The following is a 13,038-nucleotide window of genomic DNA, read 5'->3' as shown; positions in this document are numbered from 1 at the left end:
TCTGTAGTTCCACTGAAATCCGTTCCAGGTGTCCTGCAAGAACAGACTATTCTTGTCCTGGGGGCAAAAGAAGAGAAGAATGTTGCGATGGGGTGACTCCCTTTACCATGAACGAGCACCACAAGTCTTGTTTCTTGAGGACTCCTGTTGTGAAGGTGGTTGCTAGCTCTAGTGGTCCATCTCTTACAGCTCTACCAGTGCACACCCCAGTACTCCCAGCCAGTAAGCTGGACTGGTACACACTCGCTCAGGGTCAGAACGCACTTTTGCACCTGAATGGGAGCGAGAATCTCTCGCTGGCAACTCCCAAAAACTACAAGTTGGGACAGGGCTACGTTCTCTCTCTACAGCTCGCTTACGAGATGGGGGCGAATCTGAATCCAAAGAAGCACCTGGCCTTTTCAATGGCCTAGAAACTTTGGCAAAACGGCCACTGCATTTCTTTGATGCGGGAGAATCTGAATCATTTGGAGATAGGGCGTGCACATCCATTTGAACACCTTTCCAACAGCATTCTTCTGCAGCCTGGGATTGGCAGACAACAGGCTCGGATGAGGCAACATCTGCTCATCTTGTGGGCAAACCCCACCAACCTCCCTTGGACTGCCAGTTTGCTATCTCCCAGGTTGGCATGGAGAGTTTAGCAGGGACCTTGGTCTAGAAGCATCAGTGGGATGAACAGCCGCCCCCTCCACTGACACTTCACTCGAGACTTCACTATTAAATTTGTCCATCAGGACCTTAACAGAGTTCCCAATCTGGGAAACAGTATTGACAAGTAAATTAAATTTTTTATCTACCCGTGCTTCTAAGCTGGCAGTGGCATTGGGTTCAGCAGAATGAGAGCTAGGTAATGGAGTGACAGGAAAGGCTGGAGGACTGGAAATGGGAGAAAAAGCTGTCACAGGCATTGAAAGGATAGGCATAACATCAACATCAACTCCTGGAGAATGACCTGTACTAGCAGAAGCCTTAGCTTCGGCCCTAGCTGTAGCTTTTCTAATTTGGTCACACTGCAATTTGTCTAAGTGTGTCTGTAAAGTCTTCCATTTACCCTTCTCCCAGTCTTTACATTCGTCACAATTCAATTCCGGAGAACAAATTTGTTCCCTACAAGTACAACAAATGGTATGCGAGTCATATTTTGCAGAAGTGAGTCTAGTTTTGCAGCCTTTGCTGCAATACCTAATGCTAGACAAACTAGAGTTAGACATAATGGGCAAAATTCCAATTACACCTCACAATCAAAGAAATAATCAAAATTCTAGCTAAGCTAAATAGCTGCGCTACCAAAAGCAAAGAGTACTTCACCAAAGATGATCTCCGACCATCCAGTGAAAATGAATCTAGAGCTGCTAGTAACTGGTGTTCAGTCATTAGCCGGCAGAAATGAATTGAGCTCTTTAGCTAAATTGTACCTATTCTTCCCCAATAGTGGGCGGGGCAGTATATCTACACCCAAAACAAAAGAGCGCTACCGCGAATTTCGAATCCTGATCTGCTGCGTGAAGTAGAAACTATAGCTATGTAATTATTTAGTAAGTTACTTAAACAATAGTAACATTTTTAACACAGTTACAAAAATAACAAATGATACTTACCAGGAACTGGTAGAGATTAATACCAGCAAGTTCTGAGGATTAAAGTCACACAATCAGCAAAGAACAACACTGACAAGATTATGCTGGAGAGAATCTCAAAGAGCTGAGTTGACACCACTAAACACTAGCAAATTTAGAAGAGCAGTTATTCCATACCAATAGGTCTCTGTCTAAAATACATAAGAAAGTTTGTCTCTTGGGACAATGAATTTAATAAATGTGGGCTCAATATGACTGATGGATCTGCGATTGAAAACCATCACTCTAAACAAAATGATCTATAACAAAAAGAACTTACCTCATTATCCTGTGATTCATGGTTTCTGGAATGTAATGAATCACATGATCTGTGAATGTATATACAGATGAACAGAAGGATGTGAAAACTAGATCAGACAATATGGAACTTGATTGTACATTGGGAGAGCAGAGATTGGGGTCCACAATTAAGAGGTCTTTGCTCAAAGCTGTGAGTTTTGATGCTGATGATTCATTATTTCTGCCCTTTTCCGACCACCTCTTTCGAAGATATCTAATGTGGGCATACTGCACTGCAGCAACTAGCAATAAACATCTGCAATGAATTAAAGTTTATCACTTACAAGATCAAAGTTTTTAGTGAATCTACGATTAACAACATTGTCCTTTATCAAAAGGGCATAGGAGTGCATTAGTTTACGAATTACACGAGATATTGAGCTGGGTTCCTGCTAAAAAAATTCCATTTTACTTTTATCATTATACACTGATATGTCAAAGATCTCACTTGCTACAGACACCACTCTTAATCATATGAAAAGTGATAAATTCAAGTTTACAATTCATAAATACTGTAATTCTTAAGTGTGCATCATCCATATGTCTTGATGTTAAGGATTTTTGAGTAAAGTTGAATTCTGAGGTAATAAGGTATCCACAAAAGGCAAAATATATAAAAGAACTAACAAAAATGCTATCAACAATAATTAATAAAATTTATTTTTACCTAGCTTTGAGGCCATTTATGAAGACTTCAGACATTTCATGAGGACTAACATCAATGAAGCGTAGAAATGAAAAGCACTTTCTCCTCTTATCCTCTGAAAACAAAAATGTCGGTGAGAAACAAATATAGTTTTTTGTATATTAATTTTTCTAAATAAATACCATCATTACCTCTTCCAAAAAAGCAAGTTCCCTGTTTTAAAATATTATTTATAAAAATATTAACTTTATTTATTTCCCACAAATAATAAGCTTACAAAATTGCAAATGTACTTCAATACAACTTCCATAGAAGAATTATACCCTGAATTTTTCATGAATTAATTCCTTGATCAAAATACTAAGAAATGCATAATGAGTAATGTTTTTAACCCCCTTCACTACCAGGACGTACACATGTACGTCTTTTACTGTCCAGTAATAAAAGACCTCAACGTATGCTTATATGCCTTCCATCCCTCCTCGAAAAGCAAAGCGGTTTTCTCAAGCCTGGATGGGTTTCAGACATAGTATTGTGTATGAGAGAGGTGCTGAAGCTCTACCCACGACTGTATTCATTCTAGCCAATGAGTGTCCGATGGACATTGTGACGTCATTTTCATATGGGGATATTAGGAGGGGTATTGTCCAACAGGTGCCAGTGCACCTCAGGCTATTATCTGAGAAGGATTATCACGACTTTGTGTGTAAACCATGTGGATTTGAATTCTAAACTTTTTTTTCTTTCAATTGCAGTAATTTTACGGTTTTTTTTTTTTTTGCGTCATGTCGGATGATAGTATTTCAGAGTCAGGGTCTGAGTACCTGCCAGATCTATCAGATGATGATTATAGTGATAGTGGTGATAGTTTCTTAGAGGATGACAGTGACAACGAGTGTTTGGAAGACACTGAACCTATTGTCGATGAAGGTTGGTGGTTCATTGTCGATGAAGGTTGGTGGTTCATAAGTAATCCATTTGGTGACGTGCGCCCAGACCCACTCCCCGATTTCACGGAGGGTGACAATGGGATCTCTGCTTACACACCAGATTTCACCTGCCCATGTGATGCAGTTTTTTTTTTTTTTGTGATGTAATTGACAGATTGTGTGAATGGATGAATGCTCGGGCAGAGGAGTATTTTTGCTCAACAGGAAAGCGTAAGGTGAATGGACTTCTATGGAGGCCTGTTGCTCACGACGAGATGTATGTTTTTTATAGCTTGCTGATCATAATGGGGGTGAATAAAATGTCTCGTACTGCTATTACTACTACTGCTAATACTATTATTTTACTAATACTTTAATACTTTTTTCTACTTTATTTCTACCACTTTATAACTGTTTCTATTTATACAATTACTTTTTCCACAAATATTCCTCTTTTTTCCGATATCCTATTTTTTTTTTTTTTGCCAATATGGTAAAAAATATTCATTGATATATACACAATGTTTTCACATAAGAATATAAAGGAAAAATATGAATAACATAAAATTTAGTGGGAGCAAGTGATGATTAATATACTTGTGGTCGACAGGGGGTCTAATGCGGTATGCAAGCGTTAGCGGCAATGCAACAGGCCGGTGGCTAACTTACTTGCAAGAAAATTAAAATTATCTTGAAAGATTCTAATGAATTTGAAAAAATGAAAATATAATCATAATTCTAAATAAAAGGTAAATCCTACATTGTAATTCTTGAAAGCAGGATAAATTTCATTCACACTAACAACAGCAATTTTTGAGGAGATTCCCAACATAAATTCCAGAAATATGAAATTTCTAAGATTTCATATATTCATATAACACAATCCTCAATACCTGCTAAATTCCCTTTGATTTTAATATTTCAAAATTCTGGATATCCAAATATCACCATCACCACCGTTGCCTCCAATGTTGTGCAACACAAAGGGCCTCCATGAAATTCCACCAACCATGTTTTTCCTGTGCTTCACTTCACAAACCTTCACTCATCCCATGAGTCGTGTTACACTGTTCACATCTAAGTACGTCAGGGTCTTCCAACTCTCCTGGTGCCCATATAAGCCTAGCTGACACTGTCGCATACTATTTTCCCAAGGGTGCTGCGAAGGACACGCCCTAGCTATAGCCATCTCCATCTTTCCTTCATCAATATCTCAACTACATATGGAACTTTGGTAATTTCACTTATGGTATCATTTCTCCCTTTATCATACCATCTGACACTTAATATTTTTAAAGCTTTATTCCCCAGTTAATGAAATCTTTTAGTTAGTTTTAATGTCTTGAATGTGCTTATGAATACATTCATAGTTTTTGTAGTGGAATCAATTACCTTGGGAGATGGAAAACACCAGGTCATGATGGAATCACATCATAGATGATTTTTGTTAAAACTGAAGTGACACCTCATACCCTAACCAGACAGTTTTGCACCACATATGCAAGCTAGACTGTTGTGCAGCATATGGAACAAGGATACAAAGCCTGGTAATTGGGAACTGGAAGTCATAGGTAAGGTGTGAAAAAAATGTAAATGGTTGGATGTGTTAATTTTAGAGGAATTGCACTTTTGTCTGCTGTAATGAAATTATTCAGTATACTTATTCTCAACAGGCTGGAGAAAGAAATACAAAATTCAAGATGAACAAGCTGGCTTTAGAAAAGACAGGAGTTGCACTGACAAATATTTGTTAAGACACATTGTGCAGCAGTGCAAAGAATTTAAAGCTCCCTTTTTGCTAATCATGAGAAGGCATTCAACAGCATCCGCAGACCAATACCATGGGCAGTCTTCCATCAAACATCAGTCGTTAAATATGTAAAGCTAACCAAAACTATCCATAATCAATGAGGATGTAAATTAATTTTAATGTTGATGTGTTCTTGCAAGGTAAATTTTTAGTAAATAGTGGGATGCTACAAGGGAATGTTTCACCTTTGCTGTTTGCACTTGTCACAGTTTTTTTATGAAAAACTGGCTGGAAGTGGAAGAGAAGGTTAGCTTGAGTGATGATATAAAGTTGACAGACTTAGAATATGCAGATGATAATGCTTTAATCAGCAAACACCACAAGATTTACAAAGCTTTAACAGAGTGCACCCTATATCTTGAAAGATGAGACTCGAAATAAATCTATGACAAATAAAAGTAGTGAGTACAGGGTCAGCATAAAGGGGGTGATCCTTAAAATATTTAAGAACAATGATATCCAGTAGATACTCATGAATCTGAATAGTGGAAAACTAAGAGGCAAGTTAAAGAATAGGTAGGCTTAATATGATTTGGAAATCAAACAGATTGAAATTGCATAAGAAAGTACATTAATATTATACATATAAGGTCTGGTGAGTTCTGTATTGCTATATGGACAAAAAAACATGTGACAATGAACTATATTTTGTCAATCTGAGGATAAAGTTCTAGTCAATAATATATCTAACTGATTTTACTGTGGATTTTTCCTGAACAATTAACCCTTAAACGCTGAGCCTCTATTTACAAAAACGTCTCCCGTATGCCGGCGGCGTTCGGTGAGTTAGTGCGAAGCGGAAAAAGTTTTTTCAAAAATCACAGCACGCTTAGTTTTTAAGATTAAGAGTTCATTTTTGGCTCATTTTTTTGTCATTGCCTGAAGTTTAGTATGCAACCATCAGAAATGAAAAAATATCATTACCATATATAAATATTGGAATATATGACAGCAAAAAAAACTCTTATATAATTGTATACAAATCGCTGTAAGCACAACGGTTAAAGCTAATGAGTTAATTTTTTTAGTTGTATTGTACACTAAATTGCGATGATTTTGGTATATAACAAATTGTAAAACGATCAAAGCAACACAGAGAAAATATTATCACAAAATGATGCATGAATTCGTAACGCATGGACGTAAAAAAATGTTTTTTTCAAAAATTCACCATAAATCGAAATATTGTGCTAGAGACTTCCCGTTTGTTGAAAAATGAAGCTAATTGATTGAATATTACTAGACTGTAAGTGTTTTAGCTTACAATTGCAGTTTTCTACCATTTCGGTCGAGTTAAAGTTGACCGAAAGTCAAATTTTTTCTATTTATCATGATTTATATGAAAATATTTCAAAACTGATAAAAGAACCATGAGTTATTTTCTGTAATATTGTACATGAAATTGCGCACATTTTCATATATAAGACTTTATGTAACGACTAATATAAAACGGTGCAAACATTACGACAACGAGACGAAAGAATTTCTGAGATGTTCGGCCGAGTTACCGCGCAGACGTAAGGAAAATGTTTTTTTCAAAAATTCACCATAAATTGAAATATTGTGCTAGAGACTTCCAATTTATTGCAAAATGAAGGTAAACGATTGAATATTACTAGAATGTAAGAGTTTTAGCTTACAATTGCATTTTTTAACCATTTTGGTCGAGTTAAAGTTGACCGAAGGTTGAAATTTTGGCAGTTATCGTGATTTATGTGAAAATATTTCAAAACTGATAAAAGCTACAACCATGAGCTATCTTCTGTTGTATTCTACATGAAATTGCGCACATTTTCATATATAAAAGTTTATGTAACAACTAATGTAAAACGATGCAAACATTACGACAACATGATGAAAGAATTTCTGAGATGTTCGGCAGAGTTACCGCGCGCAGACATAAGGAAAAAGTTTTTTTTTTTGGAAATTCACCATAAATCAAAATACTGTGCTAGAGACTTCCAGTTTGTTGCAAAATGAAGGTACATGATTGAATATTACTAGAATGTAAGAGTTTTAGCTTATAATTGCGTTTTTTAACCATTTCGGTCAAGTTAAAGTTGACCGAAGGTTGAAATTTTGGCAGTTATCGTGATTTATATGAAAATATTTCAAAAATGATAAAAGCTACAACCATGAGTTATTTTCTGTTGTATTCTACATGAAATTGCGCACATTTCCATATATAAAACTTTATGTAACGACTAATATAAAACAGTGCAAACATTACGACAACGTGAAAAAAGAATTTCTGGCGCGAACGTAAGGAAAAAGTTTTTCAAAATTCACCATAAATCGAAATGTTGTGCTAGAGACTTCCAATTGGTTGCAAAATGAAGGTAAATGATTGAATATTACTAGAATTGTAAGAGTTTTAGCTTACAATTGCATTTTTTGACCATTACGGTTGAGTCAAAGTTGACCGAAGGTTGAAATTTTGGCAGTTATCGTGATTTATATGAAAATATTTCAAAACTGATAAAAGCTACAACCATGAGTTATTTTCTGTTCTGTTGTATTCTACATGAAATTGCACACATTTTCATATATAAAACTTTATGTAACGGCTAATATAAAACAGTGCAAAAATTACAACAAAATGACGAAAGAATTTCTGAAATTTTCGGCCGAGTTACAGCGGGCGTAAGAAAAAGTTTTTCAAAAATTCACCATAAATCGAAATATTGTGCTAGAGACTTCCAATTTGTTGCAAAATGAAGGTACATGATTGAATATTACTAGAATGTAAGAGTTTTAGCTTACAATTGCGTTTTTCAACCATTTCGGTCGAGTCAAAGTTGACCGAAGGTTGAAATTTTTTGTAGTCGACGTATGGTACGTCCACTTGGCACCCAACAGACAATTTTAGTCGACGTATGATACGTCCAGTAGGCATTTAAGGGTTAACATTAAGAAAAATATTAGGAGACGGATGGCAAGGTAGAGTCAGAACAGATACCATAAGGCAAAATTATAGAAGTTCCTTATGTGAATGTGAACGATGAAAAGAGATTGCAATGGCCTGGACATGTCCCTTTGACAACCCTGGGAGAATATGCAGTACTGTAGGCTGGAATAAAAGCACCTACTTGGAAGATAACAATGAGAAGAGAGGCATGTGGAGATCTGCAAAGGATAAAGTAGAAAGAAATAACTGATGGAATTTCAAAAAGCCCCTGAGTATATCACAGCACTGGAAGTGATGATGATTACAGTATTTCCTGCCAAATTCACCTTGCATTAACACCCTGATGGCCATGTTTGGGCAGGCCTAGGGGCTATGTTTAACAGTGGTGGACTAACACCTAAACACCACTCTTTGACATAACAGTTCCCAGATGACCTAAAAATGAAATATGTTTATGACTTGTTATATAACAATTACAAATGATAGCCATAATTAAAAAGCACATCATTCAATGTGTCCCTAAGTTATGCTCACATATCATGTGGCCATCCAAAACAATTTTTACCATAATTTTAAGGGACTGCCCTATACACAATACTGTACACAAAATGTTTGTGTGTGTGTGTGTGTGTGTGTGTGTGTGTGTGTGTGTGTGTGGCTAGGCTGTTACAATGACAATATCTATTTACAAAAGTCAAATAGTGCAGTTGTACAGTACTCAGAACTATCATAATTGTAATTAAAACTGTTGTTGTCCCTACTGCAATCACTGCATGAAGAATGAATAAAAATTTATTTTATTTTTACTTATGGAAGTCACCATTGAGAATTAGCTAGATTTTATTAACTCAAAAATTGTAACACAACTCTTAATAAATGTGCAATTGCAAAGATAACTAACATTGGCAAACATCTGTTTCTCTAGCCAGGTGTTTATGCCAGTACCTGTTGTTGTTTATGCCAATTTTTTTTGCATGAAATAGTAACTGGTTGAATGTATGATGATTTGCAGTATGCTTCTAAGAATACTATGTTAGTTACAAATTAACAGATGTAGAGTGCATTCTCAATGGAATCTACTGAAACTGAGATATGCATAGTAAGCAGAGCCAATATACTCTATAATCTACCAAAAATATAACTTGCAAATTAAGCATAGCCTAGTATAATGAACATGCACCTCATACAATAAACTACATATTCTGTATAATGACAGTATGTTTTGAGCACAAAATTTTAAGCCACATGATACACAGGATCAGATGATACATGAATATACATGGTATTTATTTCCAAACACTTGTAACTCATCTAGCTACATTCAACATTTTGTCTTTCTTCAATAAATCATTGTTTCAATAAATTAAATTTAATGTAAAATCTCCTACATTATTGTCTGATGCTGTACAGTACATACAAGACAGTCACTCTTGTTTTAAAACTAACACCCTACACAGATGAAATATGGCATCATCCTAGGCCTCACTGATATGTAAATAAACCTTTGTTAAAATGAAGATCTTTTTATTTTTCATAAACATATTTAGCAAAATTATAGGTGCATCCTATATGGCAGGAAATATGGTATGTCGGGTTCTATTAAGTTTCTGGGAGAATTCATCCTCTTCTCAAGATGCCTTGGAACACCATTCAAGTCACCTTTCCTACTTTTACCCTGAATAAATCAATGACCTTTGTATTTTGACTTGTTTTCTTCAAGCCTAGGCTCAAAAAGGACATTAGTTTACTTGTTCTTTAAGCCTGTGCTTTAAAAATTTGCTACAATTTGCCTCTGCTAAGTCAATGAACAGTAATAGCGATGAGATACAGTATTTCTAAAAATCAAAATCAATGTTTATCAGAAAATTTAAATGACTGCCAAAAATTTCTTTGAATGTTCCCTTACCTTCTCTGGCTAAAGTTGAATGTATATACTCTGGGTTGAAGATGGACAGCTTATTGTACAAAAGATGGTGTTTACTTGAATTCATATCAATTAATGCTTCTCGGAAAACTAGCTTGGGAATGACATAAGGATTAGGGTGCATTGTAAATGGAGAACGCACCTCTCTGCGCTCCAAAAGTTCAGGGTGATTGCAAACCTGATAAGAAAAATTCAAAACATTAAACAATTATATGCAAAAATCCTTATTTATGAATTGAAATTTTACAATACAGTATATGACATTTCAATTAGTTCAAAATATTTTTATAATTAGGTAAAATTAGAACCAAAAATTGGTTCCATGTAATGAATGTCTCTCTTGATAAGGAATATATAAATTTTCCAATTCATAAACCATATCATGTGTTGTTTCGTTTATTCTCAAATGGGAGTTTTGCATAAGTACCTTATTTTTAAAATATAAAAAACCTATCAACTGTGGTCTTGCATGTCCCATACACAAACCAGTTTTTGTTACCAGACAGTAGAGTTAAGCATATTCATTAATGTTTGCATCCAGTGGATGCCTTGTGTCAGCTGGCAGCAAAACAGGATATGAAGATGTTAAGATGTTGGGAGGCAAGCATTCTGTAAATGACTGATGAGTTTGTATGAAAAAACTAATTTGATTTTAAAAGCTCAGTTTATTTCTTTGCAACACAATCAACTATATTGTGGCTGAATCCTATTTCAGGAGGGATGTTTAGTTGAGGCCCCAGCTGGTCCAGAAGAGCTCTTATGAACTATATGAGTCACACCACAAAGGCTCATGTAAATCACTAGGTTAATTTAAGTGGTAAAGTAAGAAGTTTGGTGTCAGTGAGTTGCAAAAATAGAAGGCATCATCTGACAACTCAGGTGAGCTATAGATGTCACTAATTCTACAAGACTATTTCTTGCAGGCAAATGAAGGATGACTTATGATGATTAAGAGGAAGCAGGATATAATGACTCCACTGCATCTCCCACTACAGGTGAAACATTTGAAAATTCAGTAACTGACAGGTACTTGCATTTGAGAAATATAAATTAAGAGCATACTATACAGGAAGCCAGCAGAGACAACACCTATTAACAGGAAAGGTTAGTATTCCAAAAACAGAGGGGAAAGTCAAAAAGAATTTGAACACTTACAACTAGCCAAATTAAAAATGAATAGTTATGAACTTTTATGAATAGTGATGATTGAAACCTGTTTTAGATTGCCAAGCAAAATAGCAAGAAAGCCAAGGAGAGTTACTGATGACAGTGCTACAGACACACAAACTTGAGTATTTCATTATCTACTGAAGAGTCCACTAAGCGCATGCGTGAATGATAATCCTTGGTTCTTCTGTCTGGAAACCAAAAATATGGTGTGTATCTAGGGATATTCAAGACTGAAAAGGTGGACATCATATGACTGATGAGCTTGTGAAAAATGTAATTTACGTGGGCACAAAACTGAGATTGAGATAAAGCTGGCTACAATCAAGAACAGGAGATGAATCCAAGATATTAAAATTTTCTTCTGGTAAAACTTTATATATCTACTAACTTAAAAATTATGAAATTAGACATTAAGTGTCCCACACCACAGATCATAAAAATTATATAAAAAATGCATATTGGAAATAAAGCAATTACATGATATACAGTACTGATACATAAAAAATTATTCAAATATACAAAATCCTATTTTTGAGTCCAATTATGAAAACAGTAACAAATTAAAAAGCTCCAATTGAGTTTTCAAGGATGAAAATAGCACCAAATTTACAAAACCTAAATTCAGTTTCTAACAGGACTTACATTAGCATTTACCCCAGCAGTTAGTAACAGTTTTATCTAAGATCTATATTATTATATGTTCTTCCTACCAGGAAAAATTCAGCCAAAGAATTTACTCACCTTCCTAAACTGCATGACTAGGTTCATCAAAGATGAAGTAACAGATGACTGCTGTGAAGATGGGCCCATTGAAGACCTTAACAATTCATCAATACTAATCTTATTCTTCAGACCATTGTACAAAAACTTCTGCCGCAGTGTCAAAGGGCAGTACATCATGATCTGGAAAATTCCTTATCTTTACAAATAAAGTTAAAAAAAAAAAAATACAGCCACCACCCTACTTACAAACATTCATGTTACAAACATCCAGAGATACAAACAAACGTGGTCACTAGTGAAAATTGTATTTGGAGCGCTTCCCTTTGCCACCTGTAAGCTCAAATTTTGCTCTGTGTGCCTATTCTGCTAGTGAGAATTTTTGCAAAGAACAGAAAATACTAGGAAGAAGAAGTTGTTTCTTCAACCTCCTCCTTGATTATCCTGAGTATTCTAGTGATTTAACTACCATGTATTCTTCTTACAATCACAAGGATACTAGTTCATACTCGTAAAATATTCCTATTTATTTCTATCTTCCCAATTTATGTTGTTCTTTGATGAATTCCCATTTTCTATATTTTCTCTCCCCATAGGAAATGTTTAGTATGTGTTTTTTGTCCATAGATGGCACTGTGCATTGTTTCCTTTGTGAACTTCCAATGTCAGACACTGCTTCCTGCAAAATTCTCTCCCAGAGCATACTTTCAAAGCATGGAATAAATACTAAATTTTGAATGTTGCATGAATAAAAAACATTATTTTCTTCTTTTGACCTTTCTAGCATCCGAAGCAATTCTTTCTAATACTGCGTGATTTAAAAATACAGTGAAAATAATATAATCTATGACTCCCAAGTCAATTTGGGAATGTAAACATCAACAAAAATTATGCTCTACATATTAAAAACCAACTTACGAACAATTCAAGATACAAATGGCCGTCCAGAACATAACTCGGGTAGTGACTGTATACATCACTGCATATCAAGAACTCTTAAAATGAAGCTTAA

At 35.2% G+C, this 13,038-nt stretch overlaps 1 pseudogene; it reads right to left on the bottom strand.

Moving 5' to 3' along the window:
* LOC136830918 (chromatin-remodeling ATPase INO80-like) overlaps positions 1-13,038 on the bottom strand; it is a 220,952-nt pseudogene that overhangs the window by 105,834 nt on the left and 102,080 nt on the right.

Source organism: Macrobrachium rosenbergii, chromosome 47 (genome assembly GCF_040412425.1).
Source record: "Macrobrachium rosenbergii isolate ZJJX-2024 chromosome 47, ASM4041242v1, whole genome shotgun sequence".
Lineage (NCBI taxonomy): Eukaryota > Metazoa > Arthropoda > Malacostraca > Decapoda > Palaemonidae > Macrobrachium > Macrobrachium rosenbergii.
Note: the sequence above shows the minus strand (reverse complement) of the source record. Positions and strands in the feature narration are given on the sequence as shown.